Source organism: Dipodomys spectabilis, unplaced genomic scaffold (assembly GCF_019054845.1).
Source record: "Dipodomys spectabilis isolate Male_0828 unplaced genomic scaffold, ASM1905484v1 ptg000783l, whole genome shotgun sequence".
In the NCBI taxonomy this organism is placed as follows: domain Eukaryota; kingdom Metazoa; phylum Chordata; class Mammalia; order Rodentia; family Heteromyidae; genus Dipodomys; species Dipodomys spectabilis.
In genome coordinates this window covers 5,927,901-5,955,575 of record NW_024871460.1, presented here as the reverse complement: position 1 = coordinate 5,955,575, position 27,675 = coordinate 5,927,901, and the positions used below count along the sequence as shown (strand labels likewise).

The window sequence follows — 27,675 nt, the reverse complement described above, 5'->3', positions numbered from 1 at the left end:
CATTGTAGGCACAGCTGGCACGCGGGTGCCTGACCCCCCAGAATGCCATGCTCCCCAGTTCCTTCTAGTTGTCTTGAATTTCCCAGTCCATTTTGGTTTCTAGATGGCTGTGTTTCAGGCCCCGGTGAAGGAGAATCTTGGAAAGATCCTTGGAGGTTTGGTAACTACCCCAGCTTTGCACACTTCCTTCCAGGAAGTGGAAGTAGGGATTTATCCAGTTTAGTGTTAGCAAAGACAAGTGTTCCTTGTTGATTTTTTTAAAGTATATATGGTCGAAAATAAAGGGAATAAAAGTTTGTTTCCCAGTATTAATAACATTTTCTAATTTAAAAATTGAAGTAAAGCTTTTCTGGGAAAAATAAAAAAACTAATCTGAAAACCTTTTTTTTTTTTGTTTAAGTGGTTTAATGTCTTTACCAGTGGGCTAAAGTTGCTTCCTTTTTATTTCTTCTTCAAATACTACATTGTGTGTAGAGTGCTTTGTCTTCAAGATGCTTTCTTTCTTAAGTGTCCTTTCTCAGTTCCCAGCTCTCTCCTTTCTAGCACTTTTGTGCCTGTGGTGGTTTTCAGGCCATAGTCAGGAGTTAGTAAAAATAGATTCTCTCTCTCAGGAGTTAGATTGAGCCTTGGATTTCTGCTCTGCCCTGCCCTGGTAGTTAGGTGTCAACATTAAGTTTGGGGAAGGACTTTAAGGCAGAGTGAATTCAGTCTTCCTACAGGTTTAATTCCTGCAGAGCCCTGTGCAAGTTTTTAATTCCCAATGATGACTCATTATGTAATTTACCTTGTGGCGTTATGATGAGGATTGGATGGTAAGCATTATATCCGTTTTATCTCTTGTAGCTGTGACCTTAGACAGATCACTTCTCTGAGCCTTTGTTTCCTCATCTGTACAATGGCAATGAAGCTGAAAGTATTTCCTATGAGGTGGTGAGATCTCGTCCCAGGCCTTCCTGTATTAGTGAGCAATCTCCAAGTGGTTGCTGGAATGAATCACTGTTATTGGACTCACTGCATCACCATAGGTGACTTCTGGCCACCACACCTGGCAGGAAAGACCAAGTGATTACTAACAGCACTTAATATGGAACCAGGCTGCCGGGATTTGTCTCTCCATTGACCAGTTCTGTCACTTTGAGACCGTCTACTTGTCTTGCCTTAGTTTCTTCTCTGAAGAAAGGGGATTGATTGTGATGACACATCTCGTTCAGGAGTTTTTTTTGGATGGGGGGAAATACATGACACAATACCCATCAAAGTCAGAGGAAGCCAGGTGCTAGTAGTGCCTCACACCTGTAATCCTTGCTACTTCGCGGGCTGAGGTCTGAGTGAGGTGCATGCTTCAAAGCCAGCTCGTGCAGGGAAGTCCAGGAGACACTTATCCCTAGTTAACCACCAAAAAAGCCAGAAGTGGAGTTATGCTCAAGAGCACTAGCCTTGAGTAAAAGAAGCTCAGCGTCAGACCCCTGGCTCTGAGTTCAAGCCCCGGGATAGGTATACACACACACACATCCAACTTCTGAATAAATGTTACCCACTTCTGTTTTACTTTGGAAAATTTTGACCTCTGTAATTTGTTTTACCTCTGGGACTAGTCCATCAAATACTCAGTATTCGAATGAGGATTGTATGCCATCAGTAGACAAGCTAGTACAAGGAAATACCATCTTTAGAATTTAAAGATGCAAACGGCCGTGTGCCTGGCCTCCGAATAGATGGAGGGGTGGAAGCTCTGGCTAGCTTGTTATTGGTGTCGCTGTGTAGTCCTTTGTCCTCAGCTGCCCTTTTACAATATGATTTTGGACACTTAGTGATGACCAGGCCACCTGCTTCCTGGTTGCCTCATACCCACCCACGGCTTTGCCTCTGCTTTCTCTTGCCTGGCCTTGCTTTCTGGGTCATCAGTGATGAGGTGAAGGAAACCAAATACGAAACCGGGATGTGACATTTCAAAACTGGCTTCGTTCAGTTTCGTCTCCTTGCTCTTTGTCTTTATAGCCATTCCCTGCTCCATCCACAAACCTTAGTGCCCTTCCCTGCAGAATGCAATCCTCTCCACCCACGCAGGCCTTGTGGTGTTGGATCAAATGGGGTTACCCCACGCGAAGGAACTTTGTTAAACTAAATCAATATGCCAAGAAGCGTGGTGTTGTGATTATCATATGCTCCAGATGTGAAGCGGGGAGCAGGGTGCCCAGTACTGACACTTCTCTGCAGTTTGGTCGCAAGAGAACAAGCACCACAATATCTTGTTTTTTCCTGCCATTTTGACCGCATGACCTTTTTTCCTGAATTCTCTTCAGGCTTTTCTTTTGTCATCAAATGTCTCACTACCTTGGCCAATGTATTTCTGTAGTTTTGCATCTTAATGGATTTGGAAAGCTGGGCACTAGTGGTTCACGCTTGTAATCCTAGCTACTCAAGAGGCTGAGATCTGAGGATCACAGTCCAAAGCCAGCCCAGGCAGGAAAATCTGTGAGACTCTTATCTCCAGTGAACCACCAGAAAACCAGAAGTGGACCTGTGGCACAGGGTGGTAGAATGCTAGCTTGAGTAAAAGAACTCAGGAACAGTGCCTAGGCCCTGAATTCAAGCCCCCCCCACCCCCCCACACACCAAAGAATGGATTCAGGGCTGAGCATGATGATGCATGTCTGTAATCTCAGTGCAAAGCAGGCAGAGACAGGAGGATCTCAAGTTAGAGACTAGCCCAGATAGGGTTAGCTAGACCCTGTCACATAAAATTGGAAGGGGGTTGGTAGTAGAGTGCTTGCCTATTCTGCAGGAAGCCCTAGGTTCCAGTCGTTAATACCAAAAAGAAAATGTATTTGAATACATCCCCCCATCCCTCACCAAGGCTGATTACTCCATGTGCACATGTGCGTGCACGCATGCTATGTACTAATCCTGGGGCTTATATTCAAGGCCTGGGCACTCTCCCTTAGCTTTTGTGCTCAAGGCTAGCATTCTTACCATTAGAGCCATAGCTCCACTTCTTCCAACTAACAATAACAAAACAAAAAAGAAGGGGGAGTCAGGGAAGGGGAAGAGGAAAATAATTACAAATAGATGGTTTATAACAAGGGCATGTATAAAACAAGCCAGCAAGGGCATGTATAAAACAACTGCGTGTTGTTGGTTGTTTGAGATAGTTAGGTTATCAATACTGCCCAGGCTGGCCTTCAACTCCCAATCTTCCCATGTTAGCCACTCAAATGCAGGGGTTACATGTGTCATGGCTTGTCCCAGATCCCTGGGATTACTGTTGCAAAGACCCTGTTGCTATTTAAGTGATGTCTCCTGTTCGTGTGGAAATGGGTAAATCCCCAAATAAAGTATACCAATCTCCAAAGAAGATAAATGTCAGGTGAAGGAAGGCCCTTCTTCTCCCCTGTTTTTTCTAGTATTTATTTGAATCAAGAGCTTTTTCTTCTTCTAAAATCTTGGCTGTTCAGTAGTACTTTCCCATGACCGACAAGCATCTCTAGAACGATCACACATTTCAGTCTTCTCTAGTGTCTACTAGATCTGAGATCCTTCACTAAGCTTGGAAGCGTGTATGTCAGTGGCTGTGTTTGGGAATTATTAGGTGGTTGGGGGGCCAGTCTGGAGACCGCCTTGGGGACCGAGGGCTCGAGGGGCTGGCAGCACTTGCACAAGCAGCTGCTCTCCATGGCAAAGCCAGCAGAAGCCTGGAGATCTGTGGCTGGGTGGGAAGTGTGCACACCATCACTTCCCGTATCTTGTCCAACACTGTCAAGACTGGATAGGGAGGGGAGATGGAGTCTAATGTACACCCTGTTGGTGGGATGAGGTATCCTTCTGGATGTCTGGTTTTTGTATAGCAGCTGTTGCCAGGGTGTGGCCAAAGGGGACAAACACCAGGGCTCCAGCTTGGGGAAGCCCACGGCAGCTGCAGAAGAGCTGGGTCGCAGCTTGTAGCAGCTGAGGAAGGCTTAAGTCTCTACCGCTAACCTTCATGCAGCTACTGATGGCTGTGTGGGGTTTTGTTTGTTTGTTTTTTTATTAGTGGGGTTTGAATTCAGAGCCTCACACTTGCTAAGCAGCCTCTACCACTTGAGCCACAGCCCTTTTGCTTTTGTTATTTTCCACATAGGATTTTGTGGGGGTTTTGTTGTTAGCATGGGCCACCTGAACCTCAGTAATCCTCCTCCAGCCTCCCTCATAGCTGGGAACACAAATGAGTACCACCACAACAGCTTGTTTTCTTGAGATGGGGTCTTGTTATAATTCTTTTTTTTTTCCTCCCCCAGACTGGCCTGGAACTGATTCCTCTGATCCAAACTCTCCTAGTAACTGGGATTATCGGCATGAGTCACTATGCCTGGCTGGCTGTTCTTTAAGAAAGGGTCATGCTATGCAGCCCAGGCCTGCCTCACTATCTGGTATGGTGTAATGCTTTCTTGTAAGCTTTGAGAGAAACATGGGACAAAAGGCTAAAGGTAATAATCTTCCTAGAGGGTGAGTGAAGGGGTAGATTTTGTTTTGTTTTGTTTTGTTTTGTTTTTGGGTCCGGTCATGGGGCCTGAACTCTGGGCCTGGGCGCTGTCCCTCAGCTCATCATCTCAAGGCTAGCGCTCTACCACTTGGGCCACAGCGCCACATCCGGCTTTTTTCTTTTTGCTTATGTGGTGCTGAGGAATCGAACCCAGGGCCTCATGCATGCAAGGCAAGCGCTCTACCACTGAGCCACCTTCCCAGCCCCGAAGGGTTAGATTTTTAACAGGTTCTGAAGACGTGGATGTCCAAACAAGCTAATTCTTTACTAAATTAGAATGATAGCAGAGCTGGGCACTGGTGGCTCAGGCTTGTAATCCTAGCTAATCAGGAGGCTGAGATCTGAGGTCAAAGCCAGCCCATATCTCCAATTAACCACAAAAAGCCAGAAGTGGAGCTGTGGTTCAAAGTGGTAGAGCACTAGCCTTGAGCACAAAACCTTAAGGACAGCTTTCAGGCCCTGACTTGAAGCCCCATGAATGTCAAAAGAGACAGAGAGACTGAGAGAACATCAGATTTTACTCAGTGTGTAGAGTATGCTTATAATAATTCCATTATCTCCATTTTGTTGTTGTTGGTGGTGGTCATGGGGCTTGAACTGTGGGACTGGGCGCTGCCCCTCAGCTCTTCAGTTCAAGGCTAGCACTCTACCACTTGAGCCACAGCGCCTACTTCTGGCTTTTTCTGTTTATGTGGTGCTGAGGAATTGAACCCAGAGCCTCATGTATGCAAAGCAAGCACTCCACACTGAGCTACCTTCCCAGCCCCCATCATCTCCATTTTAAAATGGAAGGAACTAAGGCAGGCCACGTGGGATGGGAAGGGTAAATATAGAACTTGGTTTGAGTCCATTCTCTCAGAATTCCGTCTAGTTGTGGAGGTTACAAGTACAAATGCACTGCAGAGGGGAAGAAAAGCATCATTGAAGTTTAATAATTGATCATTCAAAAGGGCAACACAGAGTGGCTTAAATCACTGGGGACAACATAACATTATGTTTCAGGTGAGTGTTGGCCAGAATTCCAGGTCCATTTCTCGTCCATGCCCTTGCTCATGATTCCCTGCTCTGTGCATTAGCTTTGTCCTCTACCAGATATCTCCTGTAGTCATCCGGTGACCTCTCACACCAAACTGGGCGGGCCAATTGCTGTCTGCCAGCTACGGAAGTTGAGCTTTGATCTTTTGGGATTGTTTTAACTGACTGGGGCAGAACCGAGTCTTATGGTCTTTGTCTTATCTGCAACTTTGTGGTGAGAGGAATGGTATTCCCCTGGCCGCATTTGACCAGCTTAGATCCTCCAGAGACTGAATCAGTCCAAAAGTGGATCGACCTTACCCACACAGAGCAGCTACTCCAGAATAAGAATGATTCAGGGACTGCTGGCTGGGGCAATGATCCAGATGTGGTCCACATAGGTCATTTGGCCTCAGAGAAGGGCGGGGGCGGGGGGGGGGGGGGGTAGGAGGAGGAGAGGAGAGAAGAGAAAGGGAGGGAGAGGAATGTAGGATATGATTTTTTTTTTTTTTTTGGAACTAAGACCTGAGCTCGGCCTGGTGCTCTCTCTTACTTGGCTTTTTTTGCTCAGGGATGGCTCTCTACCATTTGAGCCACACCTCTACTTCTGGCTTTTTTGTTTATTTTGTTGGTGAATTGGCTATAAGAAGCTGTTGCATTTGAGTCTCCCCTTCCCCCCCTCTCCCCCCATCCTCAGATCTCAGCCTCATGAGTAGTTAGGATTACAGGCATAGGTGGCCACACCTGGTGGTTGAAATCAATATAAGGAGAAATAAGACTCAGGTAACTTCTACAGAGAAGTGCCTACAGAAAAAAAAAACCCAGAAACCATGCAGGTTGGGCAGGTTAGGAGATGCTTCAGTCCATTCTGGACCTGGCTGCTTTCAATGTTCAGATCCTCAAGTTCTCTCCCTCCCCCAACCAGCCCCTGATGTTCAAATTTTCTCTGTAATAGAAGTCCAGCAAAACTTGGTGTGACTAAAGCTGCAAATGGCTCGAGTTCAAGTTGTAAAGAATGATTTCTGCAGTCCTCGAATTTTGGTGTCTTTCCAAGAAACACCTCCACCCAGAAAAGAGCTCCAGCCAAAGCCCTCTATAAGTCAGCTCAGTGTAAGCAAGAGCTGCTTCAGGAGTAATTAGCATGCAGTCTGCCTGGCATAGCCACAGAATGTGCTTTTACTTAGATAAGCTGAGAAAAGGGCTTTTAGATCACACATTTTATCCATTTTCCCCCCTTCTTTCTCTATAAAGTAGAAACTGATTATGACAGGGGCATGCTTGTTTTTTGTTTTTTTTTTACTCTGTCCTGTTGAGATGTAAGCTTATACCGAAGGCAACATGGTTGCCTTCACTTTGTGTTGGAAACTGTAGCACTGATTGTGTACGGAGTCTTATGGCATAACTAGTAGGAATAATAGCCAATTAATATAGATCATATGGGATGCATGAAGCCTTTTGTTTATATTTTTTATGAGATGTATTCAGAGGCAGCAAACTTTTATACTCAAGTCCTGACACGGGACTGTGATTTAAAAATGATTTTTATTTTGCTTATGTTGCCTAAGACCAGCTCAGCTGAGCAGTGCTGGCTCACACCTATATACTTACCTACTGAGGAGACTGAGATCTAAGGATCACAGTTTAAAGCTAGCCTGGGCAGAAAAATTCATGAGACCTTTATCTCCAATTAACTGGAAGTAAAGAGAGCCCCAATTGGTAGAGCACCAGTTTTGAGTGAAAAAAAACTAAGGGGCATGTGAAGGGGTGGGGTGGAGAGAGGGAGGAGGGAGGAGGGGAAAGAAGGAGAGGGAGAAAGAGAAAAAGGCTGACGTGGTCAGAGTGGAGAAAGGGTAGAGAGGGAGTGGGAAGCTCCAGATAAACCCATTGAGAAGCATCCATGAAATTTAAGAAGCAGGATTGGAACCAACACATTTGGCTGCAGGTTCAGCACTTTCTACTCGGCCCCAGTGGGGGACTTTAAGCCAGGAAGAGAGGGAGTCTGATGCAAAGGACTGCCTTATCATTCACTCCTGCTTCTTTAACGGGCAGGTGTAGATGTTTGGGGCCAGGAAGACCTTAGAAACCATTATTGCACGAGGATTGATTGTGACAGAATAATTTGATGATTTGCATGTGGGGTAATGATTTGCTACCAGATAACTTTTTTTTCTTAAAGGGAACACAGAGAAGAAGAGGAAGTTGGTCTGGCTCTTTGTCAGCAGTTCTGAAAGAATGTTTTTGGGGAAGGAGTGAGACTGTGTGAAGATTGGGAGACTATTGGGACATTTTCAGATCTTCTCTCTTGTCTGTATTCCATCTACATTCTGTGATTTCCTGGTTGCAGCTTGACCTCCTGAGAACTCCCTGGCAGACACAGACAGTGCCCCCATGGAGATTCCTTCCTTCCTTCCTTCCTTCCTTCCTTCCTTCCTTCCTTCCTTCCTTCCTTCCTTCCTTCCTTCTTGTCGTAGGTTGTGGGGCTTGAACTCTGGGCCTGGGCATTGTCCCTCACCTCCTCAGCTCAAGGCAAGCACGCTACCACTTGAGCCATAGCACCACTTCTGGTTTTCTGGTGGTTCATTGGAGATAAGAGTCTCACAGACTTTTCCTGCTCCAGCTGGTTTTGAACCATGATCCTCAGCTCTTAGCCTCCTGAGTAGCTAGGATTACAGGCGTGAGCCACCAGCATCCAGCTTGCTTGCTTGCTTGCTTTTCTTTCTTTCGTTCGTTCGTTCTTTCTTTCTTTCCATTGTCATACGTAAGGTAGTAAGCACATTTCTTGCTGAACCCCTTCCCTCATTTTTCTGCCACTTTCCCTCCCCCCACCAAGTTGTACAGTTCATTTTCGAGTATTGTCTTGTGTGTATCGCTGTCGCATTGGTTTGCCTTTTGTCCTTTGTCCCACCATGTTGATGTTTCCCCTTCCCTAATGCAAGTAAATGTATCTACAATACCCAGGGCACCAACATCAAATACAGTGACAACAGGGGATAAGTCATAGGGAAAAGAAAAAGAAAAAGAAATCACATAGTACATTAAAAACAGCACCAACAAAGAAAAACCTCTTGTGTCCATGTCTTGGGGTTCACTTCACTTAGCATCATCTTATGTGGTCATATGTACATAGCTATTGAGCTATTCTACTCATCTGTTAAGAGTATCCTAGACATATACTAATTACTACCAATGAGGGAAACCATGGGATCTATGTTTCTTTGGGTCTGGATTACTTCACTTAATAAGATTTTTCCAAGTATTCCCATTACAAGTGGGGCTGTGTCATTCTTTCTGATGAAAGCATAGAATTTCATTTTGTGTGTGTGTGTGTATATATATATATACACCACATTCATATATATATATTCATTTTTCATGACCTCCCCAGCATTCCTCCCATGATCCTCTAGCCAGGACTCAAATCTCTGATCTTCAGCTCTAATCTTCAACTCTCTTCTGTTCTTCTAAATAGACGGGTTATGGACAGAAGGCCCTAGTCACTGAGCAGTCATACTTGGGGAAATTACGTCTTTATTAGTGGTTTATGTGAAAGGAAATTTTACTCTATCACATTTATCTGGAGGGTTTTTATATGTTGTTGTTTTGGTGCTGGTCCTGGGACTTGAACTCAGAACCTGGGTGCTGTCCCTGAGCTTTTTTGCTCAAGGTTGGTGTTCTATTACTTGAGCCACAGCTCCACTTCTGGTTTTTTTTTGCTTGTTTTGTTTTTGTTTTTGGTGTTTAATTGGAAATAAGAATGTCACAGATTTTTCTTGGTGCAGGTTGGCTTCAAACTGTGATCCTTGGATCTCAGTCTCTTGAGTAGGAATATAGGCATGAGCTATCAGCACCTGGATGCAGTTTTTCCTTTTCAAGTGCATCTACCTATAACAAGATATGAGAATTTATTTTACTCAAAAAATGCTGTCATTAGCTGTGTGCTGGTGGCTCACCCCTGTAATCCTACCTGCTCAGGAGGTTGAGATCTGAGGACTGCTGTTCAAAGCCAGCCCTGGCAGGAGTTTGTTCATGAGACTCTTATCTCCAATTAACTATCAAAAGAGCCACATATGGAGCAGTGGCTCAAGTGATAGAGCACCAGCTTTGAGCAAAAAGGCTCAGGGACAGTGCCCAGGCCCTGAGTTCAAACCCCAGGAATGGCAATAAAAAATGCTATTATTAATATGGCACAGCAAGAACTAGTTAAGATGTCTGAAATCTTGAGAACTGAGTCTTCAGATTGCTTACAGTACAGTCTATCGTGAAGAAAAAACACTTTAAAAAACTACACCCAGACCTGTTCACAGTGTTGTACTGTGGTTAAATCTGAGAAATGCAGTTAATTCCTTAGAGCTACATGGTTCAGAATGAAGATATATGTGCCGTGTTAGGCCACACGTTTTTGTTTTTTTTTTGGTCAGCCGTGGGGCTTGAACTCTGGGCCTGGGCGCTGTCCTTCAGCTCTTCAGCTCAAGGAGAGCGCTCTACCACTTGAGCTACAGCGCCACTTCCTGTTTTCTGGTGGTTTATCGGAGATAGGAGTCTCATGGTCTCTCCTGCCCGGGCTGGCTTTGAACCGTGATCCTCAGATCTCAGCCTCCTGAGTAGCTAGGATTACAGGCGTGAGCCACCAGCGCCCAGCTTAGGCCACATGTTTTTAAAACTCATTCTTTTATTAGTGTGGCATGAAACGGCAGAATGTGACAAAATGAGAATGTTTGGAGGAATGTATGCTTGTTTTTGTGTTACAGGGCCTCATACTTGATAGGCAGGCATTCAAGTCACCTGAGCCATGTCCTTTCGCACGTAATTTTCAGATAGAATCATGCACTTTTGCCCACGCTATCCTCAGCCTTGAACCACAAGCCTTTTTATCTCTACCTCTTCTAGAAGCTAGGACTATAAGCACCACCACACCCACCTATCTTTGAGATAGGGTCTTGCCTTAGACTGGCCTTGAACCACCATCTTCCTGTCCCTGCCTCCTGAATGTGTGCTTTCATAGAGCAATCTTTTCTCTCCCACAAGCCTTCCTGTCCCTTCTTCTGGACAAAGATCAAGGGCTAGAACTTGTAGCCAGCCTGAGCTTCATCGTGCGATTCTGTCTCTAAAAAAAAACCTAGACAAAAATTAAACAACAATTAAAAAGCATTGGACATTTTGCTTAAGACCCTTGTACTCCCTTTGTAAGAATAGGTCAGGCAGTAATTTTATAAGTGAACTTTTTACACCATGATAAGATCTGTAGGTTAGACGTTGATTTTAGGACTTGAAGTATATAGAACTCAAATGATCTGGGACTTTCTGATTCAAGATAGAAAGAGTGTAAAGATCTCTGAAGCTATGAAGAGGTATTTGGGTATAATTTTAGAATTTCCAAGTGTACTAAGAGAATTACTTTGAGAGAAGATAAGGAGTGTTTTAAAGGGGGATATTCAATCTTGGGGGGGGGGGGGTTGCATAAAATGAATGCGGCTGACTCTGAGTTCTTTTGCTGACTAGGCCAAACTCAAGTTTGGCTTCTTGTTCTATCAAATGGGAAGCACAAATAAGACATTTGCAACTATGTCTATGCAAAAGTTTTAGCACGTTGGAAACTTTAGTGTTAGATATTGTTACTGCTATTAATAGTGGTAAACAGGACAACATAATTGAGTTCATATTCAGGAAGCATTTTCCTTATTATGAAATGAGCATGTACAAATGTTTTCCTCATGTTGAAATATGAATTATAATTTTTTTAACCAGTGTAGCCCAGGCTAGCTGTAAGCTCTGCATCTTGCCTCTGCCTCCTTCCTACTGAAATTACTCATGTGTGCACCTCCATGCCTGGCCTGAAAATATGAACTGACTGGAGGCTTGAGATAAGAGTCTTGCTAGAAGCCCAGTCTGGCCTTGAACGGAGAATCTTTTTACCTCTACCTAGTAGTGCTAGGATTGCAGGTATGTGCTACTGTACCCAGCTTTAACAAGAACTTTTACCTGATGAAAGTCTTGAATGAAATATGAAAATCATGTATGCCACAGATAGACTAAGTATATGGATGGTGGCCACTTGTGTTCCACTGCCTTGTTTTTGTAAATAAAGTTGTATTGGAATTTAGAAGTTGTAGAAGTTGTTGTAAATTTAAGCCACATTAAAAAAATATTGTCTCCTTAGCCTGGGAGACAGTGCTTCTTCATTTTGTCATATTTTAAGCAGCTGCTTGTTCTGACGGAAATTTCCAGACTTTCACACGTCACTTTAGAAACCTAAATGAGGTTGCTAGATTGCAGTTTGATTAGATTGTAGTCTTTCTGCTTCTCTTTTTTGGTTACTTTATTAGCATCAATTAATTGTACAATCATTGTGATATTTCCATATGTGCGTATAATGTTCTTGGATCAAATTCACTGCTTTTATTTACTCTTTCTTCTCTCCCTCCCTTCCACCCTGCTTAAAAAAAATGAGTAAGTTTTCTCATGTAAGTTTCATGTCTATACATATGTATTTCAATCATTTCCATAGTCATCTCTCCTTTTCTCCTTCCTGCCCTTCCCTGGTTCTCCATCTCTAACAGTCCACCTTTTACAATTGTTACTATATTTTAAGTGTAGATTCCTCAGATGAACTTGGTTTATCTCCTCTTCTTCATTCTTGCTCTTGATGTTAGGATCTCATGTATGAAGTGAATGAGTGAAGAAGCTTAACCTATACTTTGCATTCATTCCATATATTCTCCTCCCCTCCACTTCCCACCCTCCCGTTTCCCTTCCTTTCCCTCCCCTCCCCTCCTCTTTCCTCCCTTTCCCTCTTTCCCCTCCCTCCCTTCCTCTCCCTCCCTCCCACACACTCGCTCTTTCTCCCTCTCTCTCTCTCTCCTTTCTAAAAAAAATGTGCTTATCATTAGGGCTTGAACACAAGGCCTCAGGCTCTTGCTTGGCTTTTACCAATTGTGGCTGATTCTCTATCACTGGATCCCTTTCCCTCTCTCCCTCTCTTTCTCCCCCTCCCTCCCACATTCTCTCTCTCCCTCCCTCCTTCCCTCCCTCCCTTTCTCTCTCTCTCTTTCTTTCTCTCTCTCTCTCTCTTTCTTCTTTAAAAAAAATTGTGCTTGTCATTAGGGCTTGAACTCAGGGCCTCAGGCTCTTGTTTGGCTTTTACCTATTGTGGCTGATTCTCTACCACTGGACCCCAACTTCCAGTTCCAGCTTTTTGTTGATTCATGGGAGATAGATATTTACCTTGGGAATCAAGAACCTCAGTTAAATTAAATATCCGTTGTCCGAGATGAGTATTCCAGCATTGGTAATGGATGTGGCTTTTGCTTTGTAAAATCTCTTTAGTTTTTTTGCAGTGCTGGGAATCAAATCTAGGACCTAGCACATGTTAGACGACGGCCTTCTACCGAGCAGCTTTGGTAAAGCTTTTCAGTTTGTATTCATCATCTTGAATCTGTTCTGACAAACCATACTTTCTGCTCCCTACCTCAGAGATTCTTACTAACATGTCAAAATGTTGTAGTGTTCGTTATTTACAAGCTATGTGATGTCTCTGTAAAGCTCTTACCTATCTATTTTTAAATGCTTCCAGCATTCTCCATGCTTCTCTAATGAGACCTAGGGCTGTTTTCAGGGCTGTGTACAGAGTTGTACAATTCCTGTTTATGGGGCTGAGTTTTTCAGCCTTTCTTTGAATTTCTAAGAGCCTCTGTATCCTTCTAGCAAAATCCTTCTTTGCTTACATCAGCCAGGATTCCTTTTAATCAAAGAACCACAATGATACAGAAATGAGTGGCAAGAATGGGAAAATACTTTTATAGATGTCAGTTTTAAGCCCATCTTTCCAATTTTTTTTGCCAGAAGCACAAAATCAATATTTATTTTAAAATGTTGCATTGCAAAGAGTTACCGAAAGCTAATTCTACTTGATACAGAATAATTTCCCACTTTTGTACAAGCACTAGAAGGTGAAAAAGTTTGACTTCTAACAAGTGTTCTAAAGATGACTGGATGTAACTCTCACAACAACATTCCTCTGTTCTAGGAATAGAATTAAATATAAAATAGATACTTGTTGGTTGATCTATAGTGGAAAGTGAAATTGTTTTTAGTTTTCAAGACTATTCCTCCTTTGAAATGAGAGGAAGTTTGGTGAAGAATTGGCTTTCTCTGTCTTATGGAATTCATATGGAGTGGCAGACTATTTTTAGTTAGGTGATTTCATTTGGTTGTTCATAGTTTTAGACCTATGCAAGGACAAAGACAGTTATACCATTCTAGCATGGACTAGGGAACGTTATTTATTTATTTAGTATTTATTTATTTATATTTTGGTCGGTCGTGGAGCTTGAACTCTGGGCTTGGGTGCTGTCCCTGCGCTCTTCAGCTCAAGAGGAGCACTCTAGCTCTACCGCTTGAGCCACAGCACCACTTCCTATTTTCTGGTGGTTTATTGGAGATAAGAGTCTCAAGGGACTTTCCTGCCCAGGCTGGCTTTGAACTGAGATCCTCTGATCTCAGCCTCCTGAGTAGCGAGGATTACAGGCATGAGCCACTGGCACCCGGCGGGAACGTTATTTAAAGAAAAAAATTTTTTAGTCTGGTGCTTTATTGTGGAAGTTGCTTACTATTTAGGGTCAGACTTCCACTTTAGAATCATTTGGTAATGGGATCTCAGGTAAAAGTATACACAGATGTAGTACTATTTGTAACTTTCACAGATGTTATTAGAAATATATAATAATCTGCCATGTACTGGTGGCTCATGCCTATAATCTAAGATAGTCAAGAGGCTGAGATGTGAGGAATACGGTTCAAAGCCAGCCCAAGCAGGGAAGTCCATGGGACTCTTATCTCTAGTTAACAACCAAAAAAAGCTAGAGGTCGAGCTGTGGCTCAAGTAATAGAGTGCTAGTCTTAAGCCACGCATATCCTGAATTCAAGCATTACCCCTCCTCTCCCCACCCCCCACATGTATGAGATCATTTCAGTCTCATGGATTCATAACAGTGATTATTGTTGGTACAAGTGCTTTCTGAAAAAATCTGAGAGTAGGTCATATTATTGGGCTTTGGTGTGTAGGATCACACACTTGCTGGGCGGGGTGCAAATGTCACAGTTTTTCTTCCCTCAGTTTTGGTCCTGTGATAAGTATTTGTGCTACACATTATGAACATTAGAGAACATTTTGGATGGCATTACTATTTTAGAAGAGATTTTTATGTATATTATTGTCTGCATCCTGTTCTTTTGCTCTTTAGCCTGGTTAGCTAAGAGGAATGTGAATTACTCAGATTCCCCATTTAGAGGTGAGAAACTCTGCAGGGAGTTCTGTAATACTGTCTTAGTTGCTGCTGGTAGCCCGGGTGTTAAGCCCAGAGATTGATGCACAGTACATATGGAAGAAAAGCTTGCAAAATGGCAAAATAAATGATGCTCAGAGAGAGATTAACTTACAGCCATGGACACACACACAGATTAAGGCAGAGTTCAGATATTTTTATTCCAATTGCTGTATTCAGCATTATAAGGCTGAAGCTCTGAAGAGTCACTAAAGTGGTTTTCAGTGATGCTGTGAGCTGCAAAAAAGAAATACATTTGAGCCAAGTGCCGGTGGCTCACGCCTGTAATCCTAGCTACTCAGGAGGCTGAGATCTGAGGATCACGGTTCAAAGCCAGCCCAGGCAGGAAAGTCCGAAGACTCTTATTTCTAGTAAACCACTCAGAAAACCAGAAGTGGCGCTGTGTCTCAGGTAGAGTGCTAGCCTTGAGCTGAGGAGTTGAGGGACAGTGCCCAGGCCCAGAGTTCAAGCCCCATGACAGACTAAATAAATAAATACATACATACATTTGAGCTGGGTGCCCTGGGCTCACACTTATGCTCCTAGTTACTCAGGAGGCTGAGCTATGAGGATTGGGGTCCCAAGCCACCCCAGACTGTAAAGTCCTGGACATTCTTATCTCCAGTTAAAGTTTGAGCCAGGGATGGTAGTACATATCTGTAAGCCTGGCTTTCAGGAGCCTGAGGCAAGAGCATCAGGAATTCAATACCAGCTTTTTCTCTCTCTGTCTCTGTACGTTTATATGTATACACACATGCACACACATATATGAATATACGCATCTGAAATCTTAAAAATTCAGAGCTCAGTGACACCTGTTAAATTTTATTAGTTTGTGTGTGTGTGTGTGTGTGTGTGTGTGTGTGTGTGTGCGTGTGTGCGTGCGCACGTGTGTGCGCATGTGCATATGCACATGGGTTCTGGGGCTTGAACTCAGGGCCTGGACACTGGCTACAGTTTTTTGTTTTTTGTTTGTTTTTTTCTGTCTCAAAGCTAGCAATCTACCACTTGAGCCATAGCTACACTTTTGGCTTTTTGGTGGTTAATTAAAGATAAGAATCTCACAGACTTTCCTGCCCAGGCTGGCTTGGAACTGCAATTCTCAGATCTCAGCCTCCTGGGTAGCTAGGATTACAGGAGTGAGCCACAGGTGCCTGATAAAATTGTTTTAAGAGTGAGGCGATAAGGGAGCGTGATGGGGATGCGTTATGTACATGGATGGAAGTGTCACAATGAAACACCCCTCTACAACTAATGCATGCCAATAAATATCTTCTTAAAATACTGATTTCTTAAGTTGGATATGGTATTATTTTATTTATTTTTATTTATTGTTTTGGTTGGTCATGGGGGCTGAACTCTAGGCCTGGTTGCTATCCCTCAGCTCTTCAGCTCAAGGCTAGTGCCCTCCCACTTGAGCCACCAAACCACTTCTGGCTTTTTTCTGTGTATGTGGTGCTGAGGAATCGAACCCAGGGCCTCATGCATGCGAGGCAAGCACTCTACCACTGAGCCACCTTCCCAGCCCAGTGGTATTATTTTATAGCTAAAATTATGTTCTGTGGTTCTGATGTATTCAAGGGTTCTTTTTGATTTTTTTTTTTTTTGTGTGTGTGTGCCTATATTGGGGCTTGAACTCAGGGGGCCTGGGTGTTGTCGCTGAGCTTTTTTGCTCTAGGCTAGCTATCAGCTACCTCTTGAGCCACAGCTTTGTGGTAGTTAATTGGAGATAAGAGTCTCAAGACCTTTCTGCCTGGGCTGGCTTCACACTCAGTGTCCTGAGTGGTTAGGATTACAGGCATGAGCCCCTGAAACTTTGCTCACCCCCCCTTTTCTTTCTTTTTTTCCTTTTTTTTGGGGGGGGGTCCGGTCCTGGGGCCTGAACTCTGGGCCTGGGCGCTGTCCCTTAGCTCTTCAGCTCAAGGCTAGTGCCCTACCCCTTGAGTCACAACGCCACTTCTGGCTTTTTTCTTTTTGCTTATGTGGTGCTGGGGAATCGAACCCAGGGCCTCATGCATGCAAGGCAAGCACTCTACCACTGAGCCACCTTCCCAGTCCCCCTTTTTTTTTTCTTAAGCATGCATTTCTCACATAATTTTTTTGAAGTGGGGGGAACAGTTGAAGTCTAGGGCTTGAATCCTGGGCCTTGAGCTGAAATGCTCTGCCACTTGAGCCACAGCGCCACTTCCGGTTTTCTGGTGGTTCATTGGAGATAAGAGTCTCATGGACTTTCCTTCCCAGGCTGGCTTTGAACCACAATCCTCAGATCTCAGCTTCCTGAGTAGCTAGCTAGGATTACAGGTGTGAGCCACCCGTGCTCAGCTCTCACATAAATTTTAAGAGTCTCTTTTGGGCTAGGCAGCTATGTTGGCCTTTGAAAACATTATGTAAATGATGAGAGCCCTGCGCTCTAAGGGCTCACCACCAGATTGCTCAGCCAGCTGGTCCAGGGCTGGCTATGTGAACTGAGCGTGACAACCCTGCATGACAACTTCTATCATAGGAGGGTGTTCACGATGCGATGGGAGCCTTGGATGGATGGGGTACCCTCTGCCTGCTGGAGAGGATTAACAGAGACTTCCAGGACCACCCTGGGGAAGGCAGAGACTCTTTAGGCCCAAGCAAGAACTAGTACAAAGACTTGCAAATGTGACATATCAGGCCCAGGAAAGCCCAGTGAGTTCTGTGGCCCATTGATTTTCCAGTGTTTCTGCTCACCCATCCCTAAATGTAAAAATACTTTCCTGGGCTGGGAAGGTGGCTCAGTGGTAGAGTGCTTGCCTGGCATGCATGAGGCCCTGGATTCAATTCCTCAGCACCACATATGCAGAAAAAGCTAGAAGTGGTGCTGTGGCTCAAGTGGTAGAGTGCTAGCCTTGAACTGAAGAGCTGAGGGACAGCGCCCAAGCCCAGAGTTCAGGCCCCACAACTGGCAAAAAATAAAAGATAAAACTTTCCCCCATTATGAGCACATTATCAGTTATATATGTGTAGTACTGTTCTGATGTATTATGTACTCATTAAAATGTGCACAACAAGAAGTTAAAAATCATGCTAAGGATGAGATAAGTCAGTGAAATAAATGGCAGACACTTGGTATTTTAAGCTGTTTCCCTGGTGGTTGGTCCGAGGCTTACACTGGGGTTTGAACACAGGGCCCCACACCTGTTGGGTATATGCTATATGACTAAGCTATGCCTCCAGCCCCCCCCCTCTCTTTTTTTTTTTAGTCTGAGTCTACCCCTAGACTGTGATCCTCCTATTTTTTTGCATCCTGCTTAGCTTGGACAAGCACTATTTTGTTGAGATGAAGGTCCCAGATTTTCTTTTATTTATTTTTGGTCCTGGCTATTCTAGAACTGTAGTCTTTCTAATCTTAGCTTCCAATTTCTATCACACCCAGCTACTGGTTTACAAAAGGGTTTCAGGAACTTTTTTTGCCCGGGCTGTCCTCAAACTGTGATCCTCCCAGTCTCAGCCTTCTACATATAGGCTCCTCTGTTTTTGAAGGTTCCTCTTTAGACTTGAAGCCCAAGGGCAGGGGCCAGATGTACCTGCCTTATGGCTGCATCTCCCGGATGCTACACAGTGTCTGGTAGTACTGGGCACTCCATGAATATTTGTTGGATTAAGTTAATTTTCAGTGGTGCTATACCACAAGCCTCAAGTGATGAGCTGGAACCAGATCTTTGCCAGGCTTCACCTCAGGAAGACTTCCATGGGCTTCCCTAGGGCTCCAAGCAGGACACCAGAGCTTTGAGCTCCATCTGTAACCCTCGCTATTTATTTTAGGGTAGTCAAAGCCCACATGTAATTTTCTCGGTGTCTCCTGGGCACATTCTTGTTCTTCAGTGGGGCCAGCAGTCTTTCTGTGTGCTGTATGGCACTTGTGGCCAGAGATTAATAAAAGGGACATTGTGCCACATTTGGCAGAGAGGCAGGACCTCTCAAAATGGTAAATAGCCCTTGTTGAAGCAGGAGTGAAGGAGGCTATTCTTTCCGCCACCGTGGCTCTTCTTGGTATTGATAATGACATCAAAAGCATATTTTTCTGTTTGACTTTTGAGCTCAGGGCTCTGTGATGGCATAGCAACAAGGACCGTCTTTTTTTCACAAGGCAACCAAGAAAGCATAGGGTCTGTGGCAGCCGTCCAGGTATTGGGTCCACGCGAGCCGGCAGGCAGGGTGTGAGGACGGCTCCTTTTAAAAAAGACAATTGACCTTGTGTTAGGAATTGATCTGCCGCCTCACGGGCACACACAGGGCACAGATTGTGCCACCAAATGTCAGAGAAACGTGGCTCTGTCCCTTTTTCATCTCTTCCCATGATAATAATTTTCTCATACGTGTGCCTTGTGGTAATATCCCATCTTCGGTTCATCAGCCTATAAATATTTATTGCAAGTCCATGAGAAGTGGTTTTGCTCATATTGAACAAGGTGCCAAGAAATCAACAACGTGATTTTTAACCTCAGGGAGATTTCTTCTTATGATTCTTTCTTCTATTGAGGAAGATGGCTTTCTTTTTTTTTGTATCATACGTTTAGTTTTACAAGGAGAGATTTCACTGTGACATTTCCACACATATCTACAAGGATCACAATCAACCTCACCTCCTCAAATCATTTTTCTTTGCCCCCCCCCCAAAAAAAACCCAAGTTTAACCAGCTTAAATTTTTAATCAAGATAACCTTTTTTTTTAATTAGAAAAAAGGGAGTAAGAATCCTTCAATTATTAGGGGTCAACTGAATAAAATATTGCTTTGGTACAATGTGAAATGCATTTGGTCTGTGTTCCCTATTTCTCACATATCCCAAACTTAGTATTTTCTAAGCGATGGAAGTGTTGATTGTTATGTATGATCCAACTGAATGTATTGTGCTAATGCAGTGGCTTAGTGCCAGGCTGGTAGAGCTTTAGGATGAAGTTGGTTATTGGATAGCTCTGGAGATGAGCTCTGCCTGCATCTCAGACTACTGAGGGGTGGGGTAAGAGAGAACTGGAGAGGTAAAGCTCTGTAAAAGCTGGGAGAGTTGGAGAAAACTCAGACATAGAGAAAACTCTATGGAGTCAACTGTGTAACACCAATAAGAAGTACAGAAGTAGCATAGGACAAAACCCACATACTACAGAAGAACGAGAAGAAAACATGCATATTTTCAGGTGCAAACAATGCCTTATTTTCTGCATGTAATATATTTTCACTACAGATTCATTTTGTTTTGATTTTTTTTTTTTTTTTTTTATCTCACAATGTAACCCAGGCTGGCCTGGAACTGGTGGTGTTCTTACTTCTACTTCCCAAGTGCTGAGATTACAGGCATGTACCACCATACCTAGCTTTATCATAGATTTCTTTTTTTTTTTTCTTCTTTTTTTTTCCTTGTTGGTCGTGGGGCTTAGCATTGGGGCCTAGACACTATCCCTGAGCTTTTTTGTTCAAGGCTAGCTCTCTACCACTTTGAGCCACAGCACCACTTCATTTTCTGGTGGCAAGAGTCTCACAGACTTTCTTCCCAGGCTGGCTTTCAACTGTGATCTTTAGATCTTAGACTTTTGAGTAGCTAGGATACAAGCATGAGCCACTGGCACTGGCTACAGATTTCTTAATCCAAGATTTTTGTCTTTCTTTTTACCATAATGCTTCCCTTCTGAACTTTAGCTCATGTTTTGAAAAACTTCAGAATAAAGGTAGATCTTCAACTGTATGGAACTTGCATAGTGGTTTATTTATTCTAGAAACAAATGGAATGTATTCTGAAGTCAAGATAGTCCCAGGATAAGAAGTAGTTGCACAGACAGTGTGATACTTCCTGAGTTGTTCATGGAAAGTTCCACAGGCTGAGTTTGCTTTGGGTGAGAACTTCCCCATGCTTCACAGGCAAGGGTAAATAGTGTTGGGAGAAGGTGAAGGGAACTGATAATGTGCTCATTACAGCCATTACCCGAAAATCGGGTGGTGAAAAACCAGAAAAGATAATTCTTTCTTATGCAGAAGAGTTTTAGAAATAATCTTCACAATCAAGAAAAGGTTAGAACGTGTAGTTACTCCCCAAACAGGGATTTATTTAGCTTGTTTGCTTGTTCGCTTGTGTGCAACAATGGATTACATCGATTACGATCAAATCATGTTTCTGGATTATCATGCTAAAGTTCTCTGATTTGTTGTTTTTGTTTGTTCAGGAATTGAACCCAAAATTTTGCACTTGCTTGACTAGTGCTCTGCTACAAGCTACATTACTAGTCCAAGTCTTTATTTTTACTTTGTGTCTTTGATAAAGTATGCCAGTTTATTATTGCTTTGGTGTTAACACCTCTTTTTCTAGGCTGGTTCTACTTACTGTCTGCAGTTCTCACCTTAAAATAAAGAAATTGAAACTGGGCACCAATGGCTCACGTCTGTAACCCTAGCTACTCAGGAGGCTGAGATTTGAGGACTGCAGTTCAAAGCCAGCCTGGGCAGGAAAGTCTGTGAGACTCTTGAATTAACCACCAAAAAGTCACAAGTAGGAGCTTTGGCTCAAGTAGGAGAATACTAACTAGCCTTAAGGAAAAAAAAAAAAATCTTAGGCAACCAGGAACTAAAGAGTTAACTTATCAGAATCCTTCCAGGCTATAACTGATGTTCTTCAGGGTCAAGGAAAAACAGACACCTAGGCTAAATAGATTGCAAGACTTCCTTTCAAAGCCATGACAGCTTACTAGTAATTCTCAGAGCACAAGTATCAGTTACTATCTAGTATGTGGAATGAGGGTTTGCCATGTTGGCTTTGCTTCCCAGCATGATATATGTAGATAGATATAGATATAGATATAGATATAATACAACAAATATGAAAGATACTGAACTGGGTGCTAGTAGCTTATGCCTATAGTTACTCAGGGGGTTGAAATCTGAGGATCAGGATTCAAAGCCAGCCAGGGCAGGGAAGTTCCTGAAACTCTTATCTCCAATTAATCACATAAAAAGCCAAACTGGAGCTGTGGCTCAAGTGGTAGAGCACTAGCCTTAAGCAAAAGGAGCTCAGAGACAGCACCCGGGCCCAGAATTCGAGGCCCAGGACAGGCCCCTCTGACCACCCTCCCCCCAAAAAAATACTGGAACTAGATGCCCAATGGCTCATGCTGTAATCCTAGCTACTTAGGAGGCTGAGCTCTGAGGATCATGGTCAGAGCCAACCCTAGCTGAAAAGTTCATCAGATTTTTGTCTCCAATTTAACTAGCAAGAAGCCTGACTGGAGGGGTAGCTCAAGTGTTAGAGCACCAGCCTTGAGTGAAAAAGCCATGTAAGAGCATAAGGCTATGAGTTCAAGCCCCAGCACCAAGGGTAAAGTAACAAAGAAAAGTGGGGTGATAATAGATAGAACCAAGTCATGGAACGTCCCTCTAGCATCTTAATAATTTCCCAAGGGTCTCCTTTCAGCCACAGTTGTCTAAATTAATAGAGTGTGACTTTTTAGCTCTTGCCAAGCACCATGCCGGTTCAGATGACAGCTGTCAGCAGATGTGGCCGAGAGCCAATGAGGTCTTTCTTTACCTAGCTATCTTTAGAAGATACTGTCTTTGGCTTAAAGAATGATGTACTTTAAAAGTGGCCACAGGTGTTTGGAGCCATGCTGAGCATTCATGGGGCTCTAAATAAGGATTGGTAAGCTTTCAGATTCTTTATATAATCACCAGCAGGAATGAATACCTTGTCTATCTGCCATTGCTTAGTAGGGAGTTACAGAGAAAATGGGCTCCCTGAAGTGCTTATAAAACAAGGCAGAACCGTGAAAGACCTAAAGATGTTTCCCAAACTTGATACAACCATTGATGTGACCGATTCTAACCATGTATTTCTTTACATTTTGTTTGTTTGTTTGTTTGTTTGTTTGTTTTTGCCTCTACTCAGGCCCCACACTCTTGCTTGTCTTTTTCACTCGAAGCTGACCACTTGAACCACAGCTCTACTTCTGGCTTTTCACTGGTTCATTGCAGACAAGGGTCTCACAGATTTGTCTTCCCAAGCTAGCTTTTGACTGGGATCCTCAGATCTCAGCCTATTGTACAGCTAGGATTACAAGTGTGAGCCACCAGTGCCCAGGCCATGAAGAATGTTTATACTAATGACATTGAATGCATTTAAGTGTGAGCCTTGGTGAGAAATCTTAAGTTCTAGGTGGTCTGGTAGCAAACTCTTGGTGATTAATTTCACTCACCTCCCTTCTGTTTGGGCCCTATACCTTTCTATAAATGGCTGCCCACCCAGAACTTCAGTGATCATAGCACCTTCTTGGGGCTGACCAGAAACCATGGCCTTCTGTCCATCTCTTCCCTGTCTTCTGGGCTGACTCCTATAACGTAACTCTGGGAGGGTCTCATCTACCTGCCTCATCCCCATCTGGATATGCATGGATCCTGAGAGCAAATAGAGATAGAGAAAAGCTCACCCCTGTATACACATTCTGTACCTTTCCTTATCCTGGGACACCAGCCACCTGAGTGGTCAAAGGCAGAGGCAGACCCCTTTGAGGTGCTGCTGGTGCTTTTCAGCTATGAAACGTGACAGCTGCCAAAAGGCTGGACCTAGAGACTCAAGGTTTGCGTTCTGCACTGTGCTGTCCTCCAGCTTTAAGCAAAGGGGAAGGCAAACTCTTCCTCTGGCAGTCATTTACCTGTATCCTCCTGTCAGACACAGAAATATATGAAAGAAGAATGAGATTGTTCCTAAACTATCAGGAGAACCAAAGACTCCATTCAAGTAAATGTGTCATTTCTACATTGGTCACCAGATGTGGCAGAGACCAAGAGTCCCTGGAAGGCCTCCAGGGCTGAGTGCGCTCCGCTGAGCCCAGGGCTGACTCAAGTCTCTGAGGGAGAGACGGGGAACATAGAGGCCCTGCAACCAGGCCTGGGCTGGAAACATTCGGATGTGGCTGGGCAGTCTGGGCTCCCCAGTGGGTAAGGACTCCCAGGTGCTGGGTGGAAGAAAGCCCCCTTTGAGTCCACAATCCCAGCACATAGGAGTTGTGCTGCCGGCCAGCTCCATCTGCAGGCTCTCAGCAGGCACCCGGTGGTCTGGGATCAGAGGCTTCATCAACCAAGCGACCTCTATACCTGCCACATCCTGAACAACACACATCTCGCTCCTTCAGGTGGAGTCTGGCCACCAGAGCCACCTCAGCCTCTGCTATCTTGACAGATCTTTCCAACTCAGCATGGTGGTCCCCACTGACGATGCAGGCCATGGCAAGGGGACCCTAGGGCGTTGGGGAGCACAATAAATCACGTACATAGTAGCTCCTGTTCTGTTCTGGTGCATGAATAATTCTTTTTTTTTAATTGTTCTGGTACTGGGGCTTGAACTCAGGGCCTAGAGTTCTCCCTTAGCTTTAATACCGAATGCTGGCACTGAAGCCAAACTTCTTCTACTTCTGGCTTTTTGCTGGTTAATTGGAGATCTGAGTCTTTAGCATTTGTCTGCCTGGGCTGGCTTCAAACAGTGATCTTCAGATTTCAGCCTTCTGAATAGCTAGGATCACAGGCGTGAGCCACCGGCGCTCAGCTAAATGAGATAATTCTTTGCTCACCGAATTTGAAATAATTAAAAAAGAGTCAGTATAAATAAGAGAAAAATGACACAAAATAGTCCATGAGTAAACCTAAGCACTGTAGAAAATAGTCTAGAGGAGTCAGGAAAACTCCATTCTCACTGGCTGGAAGAAGGAAGACATGATAGAAGGAGGTAAAATGAACTTGAGTTTGTTTGGTGGGTAGATAGGAAAATAGATCATACCCTCAAAATAGGACAGGGAAGAAGGGGTGGCACAGAAATGAAGATGATAAATTTGGTGGAAACAAAAAAGAAGGAAATAGTGTTGGATAGATTCACTTTTAACCCATTATGGAGACATATATGTACATATATCTGCATATATGTAGAGCAATATATGTATATGAATATTTTTGGATATATATGTGTGTGTGTGTATCCAAAACTCAAGAAAATGAAATTTCTTTTTTTCTTTCTTCATTTGAGACAGTCTGACTGCAGAGCCCAGACTACTGTGAAATCAAAATCATTTCCTTCCTAAGCCTCCTGACTGCTGGGATTCCAGGCATGCACTACCAGACCTGGTGTGGAACATTTCATTTGGAAGACAGGACACCTGTTTACTTTACATTGTCCTTCAGCTATAATAACTGGTCCACTGGGGTTATAAGCTATTCCTGGTTTGCAGTTGGGAATCCCTAAATATATATTGGTTGAGAAATGTTTACAAGCCCCTTAACTAAAAGTTGCCTCCATTTCAACTACAGATGTCCCTGCAAACACATTTGAAGTATTTTTAAACCCTGAGAAGCCTTGTGTATTCTCACAATACAAACATGTCACACTCAAAGCCTGTGGCTCTTTGGCAGCTTCAATAGCTGTCCTGGGAGCTGGATATAGATGGTCGTAACCCTAGACAGTGTTTGTACAGCATGCTTGGCACAAGATTCCCTTTAATACGTTCATCCTCATATGCCCAAAGGAAATGCAATTTGTTGTACTGTGCCTTGTGGTTTGTGGTTGATCTCTTCAGTACAAAATGTGCCCCAAACCATCTGTGCTATTTTGATCCTATGAAGATTTACCCTGGAGGCTCATCAGGGCCGCCATCAAAGCAGAGATGTTAAGAGTTGAAAGGGATTTTAGCGATAAATCTAGTCAACTTTCTCATTTCCCAGATCTGGAAACTAACGGGAGTCCTCATTGGGTAAGAGAGCTCCCTACCATGGCATCTGGACAGGAAGTGCACGCCCCACTGTTGAGATGCTCTCACTCTTCCCAGAGATGATGCCCCCGTTCCTGTGGCCCCACCCAAGCTTGGGGCCATTGTTGGGTTGGCATTCTGTGTGCTGGGTCTCCCACATGTTCATCTTTTTTTTCCCCTCTAGTAGGATAAGCTCCCTATAAAAATGAACAGGTATAATGGCTACCATGATGGATACTGGCTGGTGAAGCAATCACATGTTATATAAGTTAGCACGTTCCTGATTCCTCAGCCAAAGAACTGTCTACAAAATAAACTGAGTAGCTTCTATGCCTTTGTGGTTGGAAGGAAGGCTATGTTCTTGCCCAAAGAAGGAACATTCCCAACAGTTAGGAGATACATTTAAAGGAAGGAGATGCAGCCAAGTGCCAGTGGCTCACGCCTGTAATCCTAGCTACTCAGAAGACAGATCTGAAGATTGTGGTGCAAAGTCAGCCCAGGCAAGGCAGCCTGTGAAACTCTTATCCCCAATTAACCACCAGAAAAACAGAAGTGGAGTTGAGGCTCAAAATGATAGAGTGCTAACCTTGAGCAAAAGAGCTCAAGGACAGTGCCCAGGCCCTGAGTTCAAGCCCCACAACCAACCAAAAAAAAAAAGGGAAGGAGATGTATAAAAGTCACACCATAGATGCCCTGGATTCAAGTTCATTCTCAATGTTTTATGGTTGTTGTGAGGAATAGGCCCTGGATCCACAAGTTGAGATACCAGGGAGTATGCAGGGAGGGTGTAGTGAGTTGTTTTTGGTCACACCCAGCCTAGATCTACTTGCTCAGCTAAACCGGTAGCTCATGGATCCCTCCTTCCTATCTGATCATTCGTTTACTATTATTTCTATTCCTATTGTTACAAGCATACATTAGTTATAGAGGGATTCATTATGACATTTCCAATTAGGGGTACAATGAATTTCAGTCCATTGTACCACCTTATTAGTCTCCCTTCTCCTCTTTTGAAAACAATTTCAGAAGGATTCACTGCTTTTTATTTATTTATTTTATTGTGAAAATACTGTACAGAGGGGTTACAATTACATGGGCAAGATAATGAGTACATTTCTTATCAAGCATTGTAGCCTCCTCCTTTGTTTCCCCTTCCCATCCCTTCCCATCCTCCTCCCCTCCCCCACCCCACTGCTTTATTTTTATATGTGCAAATAGTCTACTTGGGCCATGTTAATCCTCATTCTCCCTCTTTTTAGCCCAGCCCTCTCCTGTTAGGACCCAACCCTCCCCAACCCTCAACCCTCTGTTGATCAGTAGCTTTCCTTGAGGTTTTTTATAGTTGCAGTGTATCTCAAAATGAATCATCCTCTGTCTTTTTTTTCCCTTTCTCTTTCTCCTGCTATGTTGTCCCGTGGATTCATGTTCTTTGTTTATTCATATATATATATATATAATTATGTTACAAGTAAAATATGTATATTTTATATCCATGAATAAGTACACATCTACTAGGTCTGGCTTCCACATATGAACGAAAACATATGGTATCTTATTATTTATTTATTTATTTTTGAGCTTGGCTTTTATTTGCTCAGTGTGATCATCATTTTTTTTTTTATGTTTTGCTTGTTCTTTTTTTCTTCTTCTTCTTTTTGAGGCAGGTTCTTGCTAAGTAGCCCAGGCTGGCTTTTAACTCACCCTGTATCCCAAACTGGCCTTAACCTGCTGGGATCACAGGCATGTCCCACCACACCCAGCTTCCCCATCTTTCATTCTTTCTGTGTTCTTCCATATCTTTTTGGCTTTGTTTCTTTCCAACTCAAAGGTTTGCAAAGTATGGCTTTTAATTAACATCATCAATATCTAGAGCCCCATGGTAGAAATGAGCCCACAAGTAACCTATTAAATGTAGGCATTGTATATGTGGTGGTGGGTGGCTAGTCTTTTAATAATTCAACAGAAGATAGAACTTGGATTTGAATCCTGGCTCTCTGGCTCTACAGATTTTCCACAAGTAGTGAGTGAGAAGGGCAGGAAGTTAAATTGCTGACCTATGCAGCTTAGCCTCTTAGTCCTAC

The 27,675-nt window shown here is 43.6% G+C and overlaps 1 protein-coding gene across 1 annotated transcript in view; it reads left to right on the top strand.

Moving 5' to 3' along the window:
• Deptor (DEP domain containing MTOR interacting protein) overlaps positions 1-27,675 on the top strand; it is a 121,596-nt gene that overhangs the window by 1,245 nt on the left and 92,676 nt on the right. The gene's annotated exons all lie outside the window — the stretch shown is intronic.